An 18,431-nucleotide genomic window follows, 5' to 3' on the forward strand; every position below is an offset into this window, starting at 1 on the left:
TGTTCTGGAGCCCCGTCCTATTACGTCGTCCGAGAACGAGAGCTGCACTGCTCCGCCGTAATTTGACAAGGGGTTAAAGGGAATTTATATATATTTTTTTAAGCTTCTGTAGATGTGATGTATTTAGTGTTTTTAAAACCCTTTCACTTTCTAATTTTAGAAGTACATGTATATAGTAATTTTTTGTAGTCGTACAGTACAGGTCACAGGATCTTTTAGTAAAACCATGGGTTATATGCAGCTACCTTCATGGTGATTGGACACTGACCATTAAAGAAAATAAAAATAAATTGCGAGGACATCCCCTCTGTAAGGGTCCTTTCACACGAACGATCCAATCCGATCCGCCTGTCAGTTTTTTAGGTGGACCTGATCAGATCCTCCATGCAACCCTATGGGGCAGCAGATGTCAGCTGACACTCTGCCATCTGCATCCGATCCTGTCTGTGAAATCCAAACGGATGGAAACCCTATTTTCCATTTGTCCAGGGGATCGAATGAGAACGGACAGGCGGTTCGTTCTCATCCGATTCCCCATAGAGATCAGCGGGGCTCTGACACCTCCCTCTCTGCACATAGTGTGGAGGCGGAGCTGTAATCCACCTGCTCAGCGGGTTTCGGTCGATCCCCGCTGAGCAGAGAATGGTCTGCACCGGACAGTGGACCGTGTGAAAGGAGCCTTACTTTAAAATAACGCTGAACTTTGCAACAGACTGTACCTATCCCTAGGCTCCAGTTATATAAGGCCTCCCAGGCATGTGATCAAATATTCAAAAACCGTAACAGTGCCGAAAAGCTAGTTAGTCCCAAAAAGAGTAACTAAATCAGTGCCGTGTACAAATAACGAAAGTGATATTCAAATGGTGAATTACACAAAATAAATATGTAACTGTGCGTAAATGAATATCATACCAAACATCTTGTAAATAAAGACTCCAACACCAAAAAATGATCAGTATTCTTTTAAAGCGGAAGTCCAGCCGAACACCTTCTACCCTGCAATCTTTAATGTGAGCAGAATTCAGCCTTATGTGTCAAAATGGAAAAAATCTCAGGGTTTTTTTTTTTAACCACTTAAGCCCCGGAAGATTTTACCCCCATTCCGACCAGGGGGTATTTTGCGATTCGGCACTGCGTGAATTTAACGCACAATTGCGCGGTCGTGCGACGCTGTACCTAAACGAATTTGACGTCCTTTTTTTCCCACAAACAGAGCTTTCTTTTGGTGGTATTTGATCACCTGTGCGATTTTTTGATCACGCGCTATAAACAAAAAAAGAGCGTCAATTTTGCAAAAATAGCAATATTTTTCACATTTTTTTATATGAAATTCCCCCAAAAAAAAATGTAAAAATCAAAATTTTTAAAAATTTTCGGCCAATTTATTTTATGCTACCTATGTTTGGTAAAAAAAATCGCAAAAAGCGTATTTTGATTGGTTTGCGCAAAAGTTATCGCGTTTACTAACAAAGGGAAAGATTTTTGTCATTTTTGTTGTTTTTTTTTTTAACGCGTAATGGCGGCGATCTGCGATTTTTTTTTTTGCGGTACTGCGACATTGCGGCGGACAGATCGGACCCTTGACTGACATTTTTGACACTTTTGGGGTTACCAGTGACATTTCTACAGTAATCAGTGCTATATATATGCACTGTTACTGTAAAAATACACTGGTAGTGAAGGGGTTAACTTTATTTGGAAGGGAGGGGCTGTGTGTGTCCCTAGGGGCGTGGTTTCTACTGTGATTGGCTGTGGCTCTAGCTGTAAAGACACTGATCAACGGATCTACATACCAGATCCGTTTTATCAGTGTCTTTGCAGCGAAGAGAATGACAGGCAGTTTGTTTACACAAGCTGCCTGACATTCTCCCTCTCCCCCGCCGATCGCCGAGTGACCGGCGGACATCGGGTCCGCTGGTCACACGCGCGGGGGGGTCCGTGACCACGCGGGAGCGGGAGCGCGCCCCGGGGGGCGCGCGCTCGCTCCCTAGACCCTCACAAGCAAGCAACGTAGCCCTACGTTAGTTTGCCTGTGAGGGGCTGACCGCCGACGTAGATAGTCGTGCGGCGGTCGGCAAGTGGTTAACCTGAATTTTGTAGTTTTCAGTGCTGTCACATGACTTTGGTTCCTCTTCCTGCTGAGTCCAAGAGAAGCAAGTGGGTGTGGTTACTGACAACTAGTGAAATCACTTCCAGGGAGGGGCACTGTTCCTGTGTAGCGATTGGGCATATACAGAATGGGAGGAGCTGATCATAGGTTCCCGCCCAGTGCTCCCTCATCAGTAAGATGCATTGTACATCCTAATTCTTGAGAGAATGAAGAAATAACTCCCAACGGGGGAGGGGGGCTCATATACAGTATAGCTGTGCTTTGGCGGGGCACATATACAGTATAGCTAGCTGTGCTGGGCTTTGAATGAAGACTACCATAGGAGAAGGAAGCTGGACAGGGGAGAGGGAACTGTCAGTATAACTGGATGTTTTCCTGGGTCTCAGCTCAGTCTACAATACTCATAGTACAGGGGACCACACTAAGTCTACGTTTCCACTAGTGCAACTAATCAATGACATCTATGCGACGTTGAAAATCAGTGACTTTGAAAAGGTACCTGCACTACTTGGATGCAACTTTTGATGCTACTTTGATCCAGAGAGTGTAAAGTTGGATCAAAATTGCACTTCAAAGTCACACTCTAGCCTAGTGGCTATGTTTCCACTAGTGTGACTCTTAAAGCGGAGTTCCGGGCACAGAAGTCATTTTTTAACAAACATACCCCCGGGACAGTCAGGGCTAGCACATTCCACAATGGCTAGCCTCTGATCTGTCCCGGTTCGCACTTACCTTTTAGAAGAAATACTTATAAAATTTCTTCCACAGCGTTTCCATCTCTCTTGTGGGCAGCTGAAGCCGGCGCGGTCCTCTTCTGCGTCTTCTTCCGCGTCTTCTTCTCCCAGAATGTGCCTGCACCGGCCCCTCTCGTCATTTCCGGTGCGGCGCCGCATTCCTAAACAGCTTCTGGGCATGCCCAGAAGCTGTTTAGCAGGGGAATGTGGCGTCGCCCTGAAGTGACGAGCGGGGCCGGTGCCGTCGCATTGATTCCTGGGAGCGATGACGTTCAGCTCCCAGGAATCATCGCGAGACAGGAAGTGACAGCGAAGCCGCGGCGCTGAGGAAGTACCCTGAGGTGAGTATTTACGATCTTCAATTACAAGGTGAGTTTTAAAAAAAAAAAAAACCTAACTATCCAATTCCTTTTCAGGGTATGCAGAACTAGCGGACGGGCACAAAAAAAAAATATTGTTTCTCTTACGTCCTCCGACAGTCGCCGCCTCTTCATATTCGTCACATATGGGGTATTAGACTTTGCTCCGAAGGAGTAGCTAGGCAACAGAATATGTTAATAAAGCTTTTAACATATCCAACATATCCCACCCTCAAGGGGTGGTCCCCTCAGTCAATACCCTCCTACTTCCTGCAACCATATCTCAGTTTTAATGTCTAGCTTGTCAGGAGTGGCTGGCTCTCTCTGTGCTGGGACTTTATGTCCCAGACTCTTTCTTCTTTTTAATATTTTGTTTGAGTTTTTCTCTCTACTTTTACTTAGCTGTTGTTTTATCAGCGTTAGTTAGTTCTTCGGACGAAGAGGATCATGCGGACTGGGTCTCGGGCTGATCCCCCTGGTCGCAGGTCGTGGGTCAGTGGCTTCCCAGCCTGCCATCGAGCGTTCAGCCAGGTAACGCTCCTGGCATAGTGAACGACCCATCCCTGTTCGGTGCAGGGATGCTTGGTGAGGTGGCTACCTCACTGGACGCTGTGCGGTTTCTTAACCCACGTTCGGAGCGTCTTGTATGCGACTCTCCCTGCCTCATGTGTAGCGGCTTGTTCGCCTGTGCGGGTCCCCCACACCATGGTGAGGTAAGTGTATTTATGTGGGGACCTGTCTGTCTGGAGGGGTGTCAGTCTGGGACTGTGTAACCTGTCTCTATGCACACTGTTTATCTCCCTATCTCTCGGCTGCATGCTGTGGGCTGCAAGGGGGGGGGGGGGGAGTTGTGTGACACTATGGGTGTCAGCATGATCAGTGTGGAAAGCTGTGTGCTGTGGGGCATGTTTTATGGCATGTTTGGGCACTTACAGCGATCGCTGCGGCGATCGGTTCTGTTTTTTTTTACATACGGACATGTGTGCATTACTGCACTGTGGAGCGACGGTTTCGGCGCCAAAAGACGCCATTTTGCCTGCCCTCGCTCCGGCCGCATGTTTTACATGCATGGCGGCCATTTTCTTGTAGCCTCCATAGGTTTACATAGAGCGCCCTAGCAGCATCACTTCCTCTTCCCAGGAACACCGATCGAGGCAGCAGCAGCGGCGAGGGTCTCCTCAGGTTTTATCCTTCTGTTTCTTGCTATCCATTGCCTGTGTTCAGTTTACATATCCCTGTGGGGGTCTCATTGTGCTTGAGTGTGACGCGGTGGGCTGCGCTTGCCGCGCTTGCTAAAAGGGGCAGTTAACCCTTGGTTGTCTGGCATTACAGGGGCAATGGATTCTCAGGAGGGCAAATTTCCTACAGTATTGGTGGAAAGCCAGGGGACCGCTGCTTCCCCCCCCAGGGGGGGATTTAGCCACTATTGTGGCTGGCCTTGCTGCTCAGGTGCAAATGCTGGTGGCTGCTCAATCTACCAAAAGGCCCAGAGTTGTGCTCTCCTCTGATTCTGAGGGTGAAGGTGATGGGGCTGTTCTAGCAGGGGCTTCCCTATCGGGGTCCCGCTCCTCTCTTGATCTAGTGGGGTCTGAGGTGGAGGCTGAAGTTGAGGGGGTTGATAATTCTCCCCCTGGCTCGCTTGAAGAGCTTGCAATCATGGATGAGTTGATTGCTTCTATTAAGCAAACGCTGCGTTTGCAGGACGAAGTGTGTCCCCCCGCTGCCTTGGCGGCTTATGGGACGCAGAGGAAACGCAGGACGCCACAGGTTTTCCCCTGCAATGCTGATTTTCAGCGCACTGTTGAGGATCAATGGCGCGATCTGCGCAAACCTTTTGCGGTACCAAGTAGATTCAAGCTGCGTTATCCTTTTTCACCTGCCACTGATGAAAGGTGGTGCGTGCCTCCACCAGTGGATCATGCGATTGCGGTTTTGAACAAAGCCACTGCGATTCCTGCAGAGGGTTCACCCATTTTCCGTGATGCCACAGATAGGAGACTGGAGTCTCTGGCCCGTCATACGTATTCTGTTACGGGTTCTATGCTTAAAGCTCTGTTTGCTTCTCTCATGGCGGCCCAGGCGATCGCAAGTTGGACGCAGATGCTTAGGCGCGTCTTGGTGGCCGACTCGGCCTCGCCGGCGACCCTGGATATGGTGGATCAGATCCACCAGGGTGTCATGTATCTGTGTGATGTGGACCTGGACCTGATTCCGTTGGCTGCACGGGTGCACAGTGTGGCGGTGTTGTCTCGCCGCCTGGTTTGGTTAAAATGTTGGTCGGTGGACCAATCTTCGCGTAAGACCTTAGCCAATCTGCCTTATGATGGGTCTCGCCTTTTTGGGGAGTCCCTGGATGTGTTGATTAAGGGAATCACCGGGGGTAAGAGCACTCTCTTGCCTCATTTCCCCAAGGCTAAGGGGGCTTCTGGGAAGAAGCATGCTAATTTTCGGCCCCCTCAGGGGTCCTTTCGTGCCTTTCGGCCGCACTACAAGGGCAAGCCGTTCAAAGGTCAAGGCTCTCAGAAGAAGCCCTGGTCTGGTAAGCAGAAGTCCGGCCAATCCGGACCTGCAGCCCATAACAGTTCGGCCTGAAGGGGCGCCCTCACCCAGTTTTGGGGTGGGGGGACGCTTGCTCGGTTTTCTTCAGCCCTGGTTGGCCCGTGTGCGGGACAGATGGGTTCAGGAAATCGTTCGGTCTGGTTACAAGATCGAGTTTCTCTCTCGGCCAGAGAGCAGATTTTTTCCTTCAAATCTTCAACTGTCTCCGGAGCGCCTGCGGGACCTACACCTGGCGGTGCAGGACCTGAGGGCTCAGGGAGTGGTGGTTCCGGTGCCTCATCGGGACAGATTTCGGGGGTTTTATTTAAACCTGTTCACCGTGCCCAGGAAGGAGGGCAAGGTTCGTCCGATTCTGGACTCGAAGGCTCTGAACTGCTCTGTGCGGGTTCGCAAGTTCCGCATGGAATCCCTGCGGTCGGTGGTGGCTGCCCTGGTTCCGGGGGAATTCATGGCCTCCATCGATTTGAAGGATGCGTATCTTCACATCCCCATCTTCGAGGGTCACCAGAGGTACCTTCGATTTGCCATTGCGGAGGATCACTACCAGTTCGTGGCGTTGCCTTTTGGCCTCGCCTCGGCTCCGCGGGTCTTCACCAAGGTGCTTGCACCGGTTCTGGCATTATTGAGGGCCCAGGGCATTTCTGTCCTGGGGTATCTGGACGACATTCTGGTTCGATCTGCGACCAGCCAGGGTCTGGAGCGGGACCTGTCTGTCACGATGCAAACTCTGCAGGAGTTTGGTTGGACGATAAATTTTCCAAAGTCGGCACTGAGTCCGTCTGTTCGTCTTCCCTACCTGGGAATGATTTTGGACTCGGTGCAGGCGAAGGTCTTCCTGCCGGAAGACAAACTCAGAACTCTTCAGGAGGAAGTCAGGTCCCTCCGGGACGTTCCGCACTCGTCTCTACGGACGTGCATGAGATGTCTGGGATTGATGGTCTCGGCCTTCGAGGCGATTCCCTTCGCCCAGTTTCACACGCGGGGTCTCCAAGCGGAGATCCTGTCCAAGTGGGACGGGCGACCTCAATCTCTGGATCTTCAGATCTCGTTGAGTCATCGCACCAGAAAAGACCTTCTGTGGTGGCTCCAGTCCCCGATGGTGTCCGGGGGCAAGTCGTTTCGTCCTATCTCGTGGACGGTAATCACCACGGATGCCAGCCTGTCGGGCTGGGGTGGTGTTCTGGGCGTTCTGTCCGCCCAGGGAACTTGGTCGGAGGGGGAGTCCTCCCTTCCGATCAACATTCTGGAATTGCGTGCGATAAATCTCTGTCTTCGTCGCTGGACGGACCGGCTGCAGGGCTGCCCGGTTCGGGTGCAGACGGACAATGCCACGGCGGTGGCCTACATCAACCACCAAGGGGGCACCAGGAGTGCCCGAGCGGCTCGGGAAGTGGCCGACATTCTGTCTTGGGCCGAGACTCATGTCCCGGCGATAACGGCGGTTCACATTCCGGGGGTGGAGAACTGGCAGGCGGACTATCTGAGTCGCCAGACCCTGGATCAGGGGGAATGGTCTCTCCACCCGGCTGTCTTCCAGATGTTGTGCGCGAAGTGGGGTCTTCCAGATGTGGACCTGTTCGCGTCACGTCTCAACAACAAGGTGAGGAGGTTCGTGGCACGGACGCGCGACCCTCGGGCAGACGCGTCGGACGCGTTAGTGGCCCCGTGGCATCAGTACAGACTGATGTATGCGTTTCCACCGATCCAGTTGCTGTCCAGGTTCCTTCGCAGGTTTCAATCGGAACGCAACACGGTGATTCTTGTGGCACCGGACTGGCCTCGCCGGTCCTGGTACGCAGACCTCGTGAATCTGGCGGTCGACGCCCCGTGGCGTCTGCCTCTTCGAGACGATCTACTGTCTCAAGGACCGATATACCATCCTGCTTTACAGTCGCTGGCTTTGACGGCCTGGCTGTTGAAACCGAGGTCCTGAAGGAGAGGGGTCTCTCTCCGGAGGTCGTTCATACTTTAATCAACGCGAGGAAGTCTTCCTCTGGGAAGGTTTACTACCGTACTTGGAAGGGAACAGTGACCATAGGTCAATTGGTTTCAGTATTAATTACAGTAATAGGAAACACAAGGGTAATATAAGGACACTGAATTTCAAAAGAGCCAATTTCCCTAAACTGCGCTCACTGCTAGAAAATATCAAATGGGATAGAACCCTGGGAACAAAGAACACGGAGGAAAAATGGGAGTGCTTCAAGAGCATACTTAACAAGGGGGTGGGCCAGTGCATTCCACTGGGAAATAAATTTAAAAGAGCAAAACTAAACCCTGGGTGGCTAAACTCCAACATAAAAATGTATATTAGAGCTAAAGAAAAGGCCTTCAAAAAATACAAGACTGAGGGGTCATTGGCAGCATTTAAGCATTACAAAGAGTGTAATAAGAAATGTAAAGATGAAATCAGGGCGGCTAAAATAGAACACGAGAGACATATAGCGGAGGAGAGTAAAAAGAACCCCAAGAAATTCTTTAAGTATATAAACAGTAAGAAAGCAAGGCCAGAACACATTGGCCCCATAAAAGATGATAAAGGAAAAATGGCCACTGAGGACAGAGAAAAGGCGGAAGTGTTAAATAATTTCTTTTCTTCAGTCTTCACAAAGGAATCGGGGGGCTACATGAACCCCGCTTGTAAGGCCGAACTAAATAATACACCTCAGGAAGTGCCGCCATGGCTAACAGAAGATAGACTTAGAGCTAAACTAGAGAAACTTAACATAAATAAATCCCCGGGATCGGATGGCTTGCACCCAAGGGTTCTAAATGAGCTCAGTCAGGTGATTGCCAGACCATTATTCTTGATCTTTAAGGATAGTTTACAGACAGGTATGGTGCCAGCTGATTGGAAAAAAGCCAACGTGGTACCAATATTTAAAAAGGGGCCGAGATATATCCCGGGTAACTATAGGCCGGTCAGCCTAACATCTGTAGTCTGCAAAATTTTGGAGGGGATGATAAGGGACCACATACAAGACTTTAGTAATGAAAACGGTATTATAAGTAGTAATCAGCATGGATTCATGAAAAATCGTTCATGCCAAACCAATCTATTAACCTTCTACTATGAAGTGAGCTGCCACTTAGATAAAGGTAAGCCTGTGGATGTGGTGTATCTGGACTTTGCAAAGGCCTTTGACACCGTCCCCCACAAACGCTTACTGTACAAACTAAGGAAGGTAGGTATGGACCATAAGGTGAGTACCTGGATAGAGAACTGGCTCCAGGGGAGAGTACAGAGGGTGGTGATTAATGGGGAGTACTCGGATTGGGCGGGTGTGGAAAGTGGGGTCCCCCAGGGTTCTGTCCTGGGACCAATCCTGTTTAATTTATTCATAAATGATCTAGATATCTAGATATCTAGTACAATCTCTAGTACAATCTCAGTATTTGCAGATGATACTAAATTAGGCATGCCAATATCTTCTATGCAGGATGTGGAAATCTTGCAAGCAGACCTGAACAAAATAACGGGGTGGGCAACTACATGGCAGATGAGATTTAATGTAGAAAAATGTAAAGTAATGCACTTGGGGGCCAGAAACCAGAAAGCAAGCTACTCACTAGGGGGGGAACCTCTGGGTGAGTCTAGGATGGAAAGGGACCTGGGGGTACTGGTAGACAACAGGCTTGGAAGTGGCATGCAATGCCAAGCCGCTGCAAGCAAAGCCAACAGAATACTGGGTTGTATAAAAAAGGGGATTCACTCCAGAAATAAAGAGATTATTCTTCCACTCTACAAGACTCTGGTCCGGCCACATCTGGAGTATGCTGTCCAGTTCTGGGCACCGGTCCTCAGGAAGGATGTGCTGGAACTGGAGAAAGTCCAGAGAAGGGCAACAAAAATAATTAGGGGAATGGAGGACATCGGTTATGAGGAAAGACTACAAGCACTGAACCTATTCTCTCTGGAGAAGAGACGCTTGAGGGGGGATATGATATCAATGTACAAATACTGTACTGGCGACCCGAGCATAAGGAACAAACTATTTAGAGTAAGGGAATACAATAAGACACGTGGCCACTCACTAAAACTAGAGGAAAGGCGGTTTAACCTTAAAGTGCGTAAGGGGTTCTTCACTGTAAGAGCGGTAAGGATGTGGAATTCTCTTCCGCAAGCAGTCGTATCAGCGGGGAGCATTGATAGTTTCAAAAAACTATTGGATGGACACCTTAAAGACCACAACATACAGGGGTATACAATGTACGGTTAAAAGCAAACACACACACATAGGTTGAACTGGATGGACTTGTGTCTTTTTTCAGCCTCACTAACTATGTAACTATGTAACTATGTAACTATGAAGGCCTATTTTGCCTGGTGTGAGTCCAGGGGGTTTTCACCCCGCACGTACTCGGTGTCCCGTGTGCTGTCTTTCCTTCAAGCGGGTGTTGATCAGCGCTTGGCGCTGGCTACGATAAAGGGTCAGGTGTCTGCTCTGGCCGTTCTGTTTCAACGTCCCGTGGCATCCAACCTTTTGGTTGGCACCTTTATTCAGGGTGTGCGGCATCTGGTTCCTCCTAGGAGGGATCCTCTGCCCCCTTGGGACTTGAATCTCGTGCTATCTGTGTTACAACGTGCTCCTTTTGAACAGATCAGGGAGATCTCGTTGTCTATGTTGTCCAAAAAGGTCGCCTTTTTGGTGGCGATCACTTCGGCTCGCAGAGTGTCGGAGCTGGCGGCTTTGTCCTGCAAGTCTCCGTACTTGGTTATTCATTTGGATAAGGTGGTCTTGCGACCTGATCCTTCCTTTCTTCCGAAACGTGTTTCGGAATTCCATCTTAATGGGGACATTGTCTTGCCTTCGTTGTGCACGAAGCCTAAACATCCACAGGAGGTGAGATTGCACTCTTTGGATGTTGTTCGGGCGATCAGGGTTTACCTTCGATCGACTGAGTCTTTTCGTAAAACGGACTCCTTGTTTGTTCTTCCGGAGGGTCCTCGGAAGGGCATGGCGGCTTCGGCCTCTACCATCGCAAAATGGATCAGACAGACCATTGAACAGGCCTATGCCTTGCAGGGGAAGGTTCCCCCTGTGCCTGTGAAGGCGCACTCTACTAGATCTCTGAGTACGTCTTGGGCCTGTCGTCATGGGGCTTCTGTAGCCCAGGTGTGTAAGGCGGCGACTTGGTCGACCGTGCACACTTTCACAAAATTCTACAAAGTAGATGTTCGGGCATCGGCGGATGCTTCCTTTGGCCGCAAGGTTCTTAGTGCAGCTGTTCCCTAGGGTCCCTTGTTGGGGACTCCTGGCTGTTGGGATAAGTTTTGTATCCCCTGGTTTTTGCCTTTTCCTGGGTTGTTGCTCCTGTTGAGCACTTGTTTTTTGCTGTTGCCCAGCTGGTTTCCTTCCTTTGGTAAGGTTCCTTTCTTGATGTGGAAACTGCGTTGCCTTTCGGCGCGGATGTGTTTCCCACCCCTCATGTTTGCACTGCTTTGGGACGTCCCCATATGTGACGAATATGAAGAGGCGGCGACTGTCGGAGGACGTAAGAGAAAACGGAATTTTTGTAAAATCTTACCTGTAAAATTCCTTTCTCTGAGTCCTCCGACAGTCGCCGCCCCCGCCCCTCTTTTGGGGTTTGGTTGTATACTCTACTGCTATTCCACTAAAACTGAGATATGGTTGCAGGAAGTAGGAGGGTATTGACTGAGGGGACCACCCCTTGAGGGTGGGATATGTTGGATATGTTAAAAGCTTTATTAACATATTCTGTTGCCTAGCTACTCCTTCGGAGCAAAGTCTAATACCCCATATGTGACGAATATGAAGAGGCGGCGACTGTCGGAGGACTCAGAGAAAGGAATTTTACAGGTAAGATTTTACAAAAATTCCGTTTTTTGTGCCCGGAACTCCGCTTTAAGTTGTGCGACTTTTAGTGCAGCTGTGATCCAACCTTACACTCTCTGGATCAAAGTCGCATCAAGGTAGTGCAGGCAGATTTTCAAAGTGGCGTAGATGGGAACGGGTGCCATTGAAATCAATGGGCTGTGACTTGTTATACGACTTAACCTCCCTGGCGGTATTCCCGAGTGTGGCTCGGGGTTAATACACAGTGCCAAAAGCGGAAACCCCCGTGCCACACTCTGGATTACCGCCAATATGTATCGCATTTAAACCTCCAATAATACATATATCTTTCTCACTGTGTATATCCAACTATATAGCTGGATATTTATATTTACCACTGCATATAGATATTTAAGAATATTAACTAAATTTTACACCAGCCTTTTTTTGTGTGGAGGTTTTTATCCGATTAGTCGATTAATCTAAACAATAATCGGCCAACTAATCGATTATGAAAATAATCGTTAGTTGCAGCCCTAATTTGATCCCTTGCAGATTTTTTAAGTTTGCCCAATTGCAAAGAAATTAAGAGTCTAGAATGGTTATCATAGGTGTATTTTAAATGATAGAGACAGAATATCAACCAAAAATCTAGAAAAAACACGTGATACAAATGTTCTAAATTGAGTTGCAGTTTAGTGAGTGAAATCGGTATTTGATCGCCTACCAACCAACAGTAATTCTGGCTCCCACAGACTTGATAACAGTATATGCTCATTTGGTACACAGATTTGTTCTGTCAATTTAAGAAGTTGCTCTAACCACTTTACCACTAGAGCATTTTGCTGTCTTACGTCTGGGACACTTTTTGTGATTCGGCGCTGTGCGACTTTAACTGACAATTGCGCGGTCATGCGACGCCGTACCCAAACTAAATTTACGTCCTTTTTTCCCACAAACAGAGCTTTCTTTTGGTGGTGTTTGCGATTTTTACTTTTTGCGCTATAAACAAAAAAAGAGCGTTTATTTTGAAAAAATAACAATATTTTTAAAATTTTTTTATATGAAATTCCCCCCAAAAAAGATGTAAAAAACAATTTTTTTTTTTTAAATTTTTGGCCAATTTGTTTTCTGCTACCCATGTTTGGTAAAAAAAAATCGCAATAAGCGTATTTTGATTGGTTTGCGCAAAAGTTATTGCGTTTCCTAACTAAGGGAAAGATTTCTGTCATTTTTGGTGGGTTTTTTTTTTAACGCGTAATGGCGGCGTTCTGCGATTTTTTTTTTTTTTTTTTTTTTTTTTTTTTGCGGGACTGCGACATTGCGGCGGACAGATCGGACCCTTGACTGACATTTTTGACACTTTTGGGGGTACCAGTGACATTACTGCAGTAATCAGTGCTATAAATATGCACTGTTACTGTAAAAATGACACTGGCAGGGAAGGGGTTAATTTTATTGGTGAGGGAGGGGTTAATGTGTGCCTGGTGCTTACTGACGTGTGGGGGGGGAGGTGACTGTGTGAGACAGGGACAGATCGGATGTCCAGCTATGCTGAACACTCCGATCTGTCACTCCCTGTCGCTGAGGAGATCCGCCCGCTCTGTTTACACAGGCGGGCGGATCTCCAAACTGGATTCCTCGACGATCGGGACAGAGCAGCGGCGATCGCCGCCGCTCTTCCCCTGGCCCGACTCCCGCTGTGAATGAAAACAGCGGGAGCGAGCCTCCGGCGCGCCGCCTACAGGGGAGGAGTCTAGCGACGTAAGTCTACGTCGCTAGACGATAACGAGCCACTGTGCCGCAGTAGCAGCACAGTGGCTAGTGTTAAAGTGGTTAAATGACAACCCTTTATGTGTATAAAAGACACCTATCCACAGGATCTTTCTTTCATTCAAACCTCTCTATCATGGGTAAGACCAAAGAGCTATCAAAGGATGCCAGTGACAAGATTGAAGACTTGCACAAGGCTGGAATAGGCTACAATACTATCGGCAAAATGCTTGGTGAGTGAATATCCGCAAATTAAGTAAATACAAAATAACCATCAGTCCCCCTCGGTCTGGAATTCCTTACAAGATTTCGCCTCATGAGGGAAGGATCATGATAAAAGTGAGGGATCAGCCCAAAATTACACGAGAAGAGCTTGTGAATGATCTTAAGACAGTTTGGATCACAGTTCTACTCCAGAAGGAACATGTACGGGGGAGTGGCCTGAAGCGCAATGGAGTAGGACGCACTGACCGTGAGATCCGCCAGCATCATCCTGATTCCACAATCCTGTTCTCTATCCGACTACAAACTTACCTTATATCAGCACCTATCCCTGCTCGGACCCGGTGGCGGTATGTCTCCCCCTCTGCAAAAGTCCGAAGCCGCCGCAAAACTGGACAAATTTTGGCACAAGGAGTCCCAGCCGGAGGATGGCGCGGCCCAGTCTGCCTCATTGGCTGCTCCCGCCACTGACCTCGCGCAGGTTCTGGACACCATCTCGGCATGTCAGGCGACTCTGACGGCGAAAATCGAGGAAGTGAAACTTGATGTGTCTCTTATCCGGCAGGATCTGCAGCGGCTTCGGGACTGGGTGTCTGAGACTGAGCGCCGCTTCGGCCATGTGAAGGACGCGGTCCCCCCTCAGCAGGCCGCCTCTGACCAGGCCGAATGCCACATCGCCCAGCTTTTGGCTAAACAAGATGATTTAGAGAATCGCATGCGCCGCAATAATCTGCGGTTTGTTGGATTGCCGGAGGGTGCTGAGGGGGCCTCCCCGGCCACCTTCCTCGAGGACCTGCTCATTGCTACCTACGGCCACAAACCCTTCTCCCAGTCCTTTGTGGTTGAGCGGGCCCATCGTGTGCCATCCAAACCGCCGCCCCCGGGGGCTCCTGCACGGGTGTTTATTGCAAAATTTCTTAACTACAGGGATCGGGATGTTATCCTCCGTTTGGCCCGGGATAAAGGCAACATTCCTCATCTTAACACCCAAGTGCTCGCTTTTCCTGATTTCTCTGCGGCGGTCCAAAGGCGCTGGGGCAAGTTTATGGATATCAAGTGGAGGTTGCGTGCCTGCCATCTGAAGTATGCTATATTGTTCCCGGCCCGGCTCCGAGTGGTTGGCGAGGACTGGGTGCATTTTTTCGAAGACCCGGATGAGGCTTTGGCGTGGCTGGACAGACTGCGACCTGCATAGGGTGTGAGTACTCTTTTTCCCGTTGTTCCCGCCTGTTGTGCCTGCCCTGCCATTTATGCACCTCTTTCGCACTGTCCGTGACCATTCTGGATCTCCTGGTGCCGTCTACCGTATGGGATTATAACACACTGTTTGTGCCTGCTTGGGGTTCTGGAGCGCCTACCTGCTATGACTTCTTGTTGCTGTTCTTGCTCCTGGGCCCCCTCCTTTTTTCTTGTTTTGGATGCCGTTTACTTTTTTTCAGCCTGACCTGATGGACTTTCAACAGACTGCCGAACGGTCTCACCCCCGGTTTGTTCCACCTACACGGCCCCTGGATGTCATGTCCCCTGGGAGCTGTTAACCGGCTGCGTCGAGTGAGCTCTTTTGACCTTCAGAGAACGGTTGCCCCCCAGTTACTACGTGCCCATGTTGTCCGCACTTATTGGGCACTTGTTTTCCTAAGCTTGGTACCCCAGCTGTGGCTGTGTCGGATGCTTTGGGGTCTCCACTACGGCTGGTGCAATTTTTCTCCTGTTTTTATTGGGACTCTTTTGTTCGGGGTTGTATGCTCGCACATGTTGGGGCTGGTGTAGAGCTGGGTGGGTTAGGGTTTTGTTTTTGATGGATACTTTTTGTGTACTGCATATGGTATTTTTACACTGCTGCCTTGTATGTCTATTTACTTATCTTGAGTTACCTTCACGTTTTCTTTTTATTTTCATGTCTTTACTTATTGCACTCTGTATTTTTTGATGTGCCTCCCTGTAGGCTTGGTCTCCACTGATGTGTTCTCTCCTCATACTATTTTTTTTCTATTTCCATGGCCCCACTGAAGGTATTGCTTTGGAATGTCTGTGGCGCTAGGGACAAAATCAAACGTGCGGCCCTTTTTTACTTTTTTGAAAGCCCAATCTGCTGACATTATTGTCCTTGTTGAAACCCATGCCACTGGTTCTTTGATTCTTGCTTTTAAGAAACCGTGGATGGGGTGGGCCTATCACGCCACGTACAGCTCCTATTTCCGAGGCGTCACGGTGCTGGTTGCTAAGTCCCTCCCCTTTGCTATTTGTTCGGTGGAGACCGATCCTCAGGGTCGCTGGCTGGATCCCCTATGTTAATAATTGCTTACTATGTGCCTCCCCCATTTGCTGGTGCTGCTCTTGGGGCGGGTTTTGATTTCATGGCCCGGAATCCCTCTGTGCCTGTTCTATGGTTAGGGAACTTCAACATGACCATTGACCCCATGCTGGACAGGGTGGGTTCCGACCCTTCCGTTCGGCCATCGGGGGTTTGACCCGCTTTGGTCGTGTTATGGCCCAATTCTCCCTAATTAACACGTGGCGCCACCTCTACCCCACCAAAAAGGCTTACTCCTGCTTTTCTGCGGCTCATGTGTCCATGTCCCGCATAGATTATGTTTTTATTTCTCCACCGCTTGCTCCTCATCTGCGGGCGGTGGGTTTTTGCCCCTGCATCCTGTCTGATCACGGGATGTTTTGTCCAGACCCCCACGCAGTAACTGGCGTCTCAATCCGTTTTGGCTTGATGTGATCCAAGACACTTAATCCATGGGGTCAGAGCAGGACTCGTTTTTTGAGTTAAATGACGGCACCTCAGGTGTCCTGACGGTGTGGGATGCTTTTAAGTCCCATGCGCATTTACATTTATCGGATAGTATCTCTAAATTCAAACGGCAGTCTTGAGCCTCCCATGCCTAGGTGCTGGAGCAGTTGGCCTCTCTGGAGTATCGGTATTCTCTTGCGCCAACTCCGGAAGCTCTTGCTAGCCTTAGATTGCAGACACGGGTGGCTGAGCAGCTTAGTTATGAGAATGCCCGACACAAAATGTTCTTTGCTAGACAGCGTATTTTCGAGCAAGGTTAGCGTTCGGGTAGACTTTTGGCGTATCTAGCTCACTTAGAGGCCGTCCCCCCGTTGTTATTTCTCTAGCTGCCCCAGGTGGCTCCTTGGTCAGTGATGCTGCCGGGGTTGCTGGCATGTTTGCTGGATTTTTCTGTGATACGTATTCCCCTTAGGTAGCTTACGATCCCCCAAAACTGATTACATTATATGACAATCTTTCCCTCCCTCAGCTCTCGGCGGACCAGGTGACGGCCCTGGAGGCTCCCTTTTCTGCTGAGGAGGTGCAGGTGGCTATTTCTAGCTTTGCCCGTTGTAAGGCCCCGGGTATAGATGGGCTCCTGATTGAGTTCTACATCCACTTCTCCTCTACCCTTGTTCCCAGACTCCTGGCCCTCTATCAATCCATTTTTGAGGGAGCTGCTTTGCCGGACTCTATGCGCGAGGCTCTTATAGTGCTGCTCCCGAAGTCGGGGAAGGATCTTCTTCAACCTGAATCGTACAGACCTATATCTCTTACAGACTGACGTTAAAATTCTGGCTAAAATTTTGGCTCTTCGCTTAAATAAAATTATCCTCACACTGATGCATTCTGATCAGACCAGTTTTATGCCCACGAAAAACACTGCGTACAATACTAGATGCCATTTTATGAATTTGCAGGCTCTCGCTTGATGCGGCAAAGGCCTTCGATTCTGTCGAATGGACTTATCTATGGCACTGTTTACGCACCTTTTGGCTTCGGCACGCGCTTCATCAAGTGGTTGACCATCCTTTACGATGCCCCTCGGGCGCGTGTGTTGGAAAATGGCTGAATTTCTGATGTGTTTCCTCTTTTTTGAGGCACGTGTCAGGGGTGCCCTGTTTCCCCCTTATTATGTACGCTTGCAGTGGAGCCCTTGGTGGAGGCGCTTCGCTCCCATCCGGGCATCGCGGGATTGTGTGTTGGTCCGCTGGTGGAAACCGTTAGTCTGTACTCTGACGATATGCTTTTGTACCTCTCCGATGCGGGTCCTTCCCTGGCTTCGGGCCCTGCAAGTCATTGAGCGTTTCGGCCAGTTCTCTGGCCTGCGCATCAACTGGGATCAAATCCCAGATCCTTCCCATGGATGTCTTCCCACAAACTTTATACCAGGCCTCCTCGCCCCTGCAGCGGGTTAGCAGGGTTAAATATCTGGGAGTCCACATTTCTCGTGAGCTCTCGGACTATATTTCCCTGAATATTGAGCCCGTTATTGCTCTGTTTAAGGCTAAATTGCAAGCGTGGGCTAGGCTTCCCTTGGGGGTGATGGGGCGTATCGGTCTTCTTAAAATGATCCTTTTGCCTAAAATATTGTATGTCCTATGGCACTGCCCAGTGTACGTGACTCTCCGCTACCTTAAAGTTCTGGAATCTCTCTGGAACTCCTTTATTTGGGGCTGGACCAGGCGTAAGTTGTCCTCGCGTGTGCTCCGACTCCCGACCTCCCTGGGGGGCCTTGCTGTCCCGGATCTCCCCTTGTATTGGCTGCTCAGCTATCCCATTTCTACCATATTGCTAAACAGGACAATCTGCGGTGCCGCCTTTTGGTCTGTATGGATTCTGGACTCGATGTCCCTCACCTGTTCTGTGATCTTTTACGGGGGTGCCTGGGTCTCCTAGGTTTGCCCCACGTGGGGGTCTCCTATACAACTATAAACTGATCTGGGACGTGGCAGTGCAAAAGATTGGATGTGAAGCCTTACACGCTGAACACTCCGCTGTGGTTAAATAAAACATTACCCGAACTTCTACTGCTCCCTGACCCGAGTGTTTGGATCTCTAAAGGTGTTTTTTCTGCTCTCTCATGTGTTGCATCAG

General features: G+C 49.3%; 1 protein-coding gene across 2 annotated transcripts in view; it reads left to right on the top strand.

The window, feature by feature from the left end:
- Nucleotides 1-18,431, top strand: part of AP3D1 (adaptor related protein complex 3 subunit delta 1) — a 317,903-nt gene that overhangs the window by 88,093 nt on the left and 211,379 nt on the right. The window lies entirely within an intron of this gene.

The sequence above is a fragment of the Pelophylax lessonae genome (genome assembly GCF_965119305.1).
Source record: "Pelophylax lessonae genome assembly, chromosome: 1".
Lineage (NCBI taxonomy): Eukaryota > Metazoa > Chordata > Amphibia > Anura > Ranidae > Pelophylax > Pelophylax lessonae.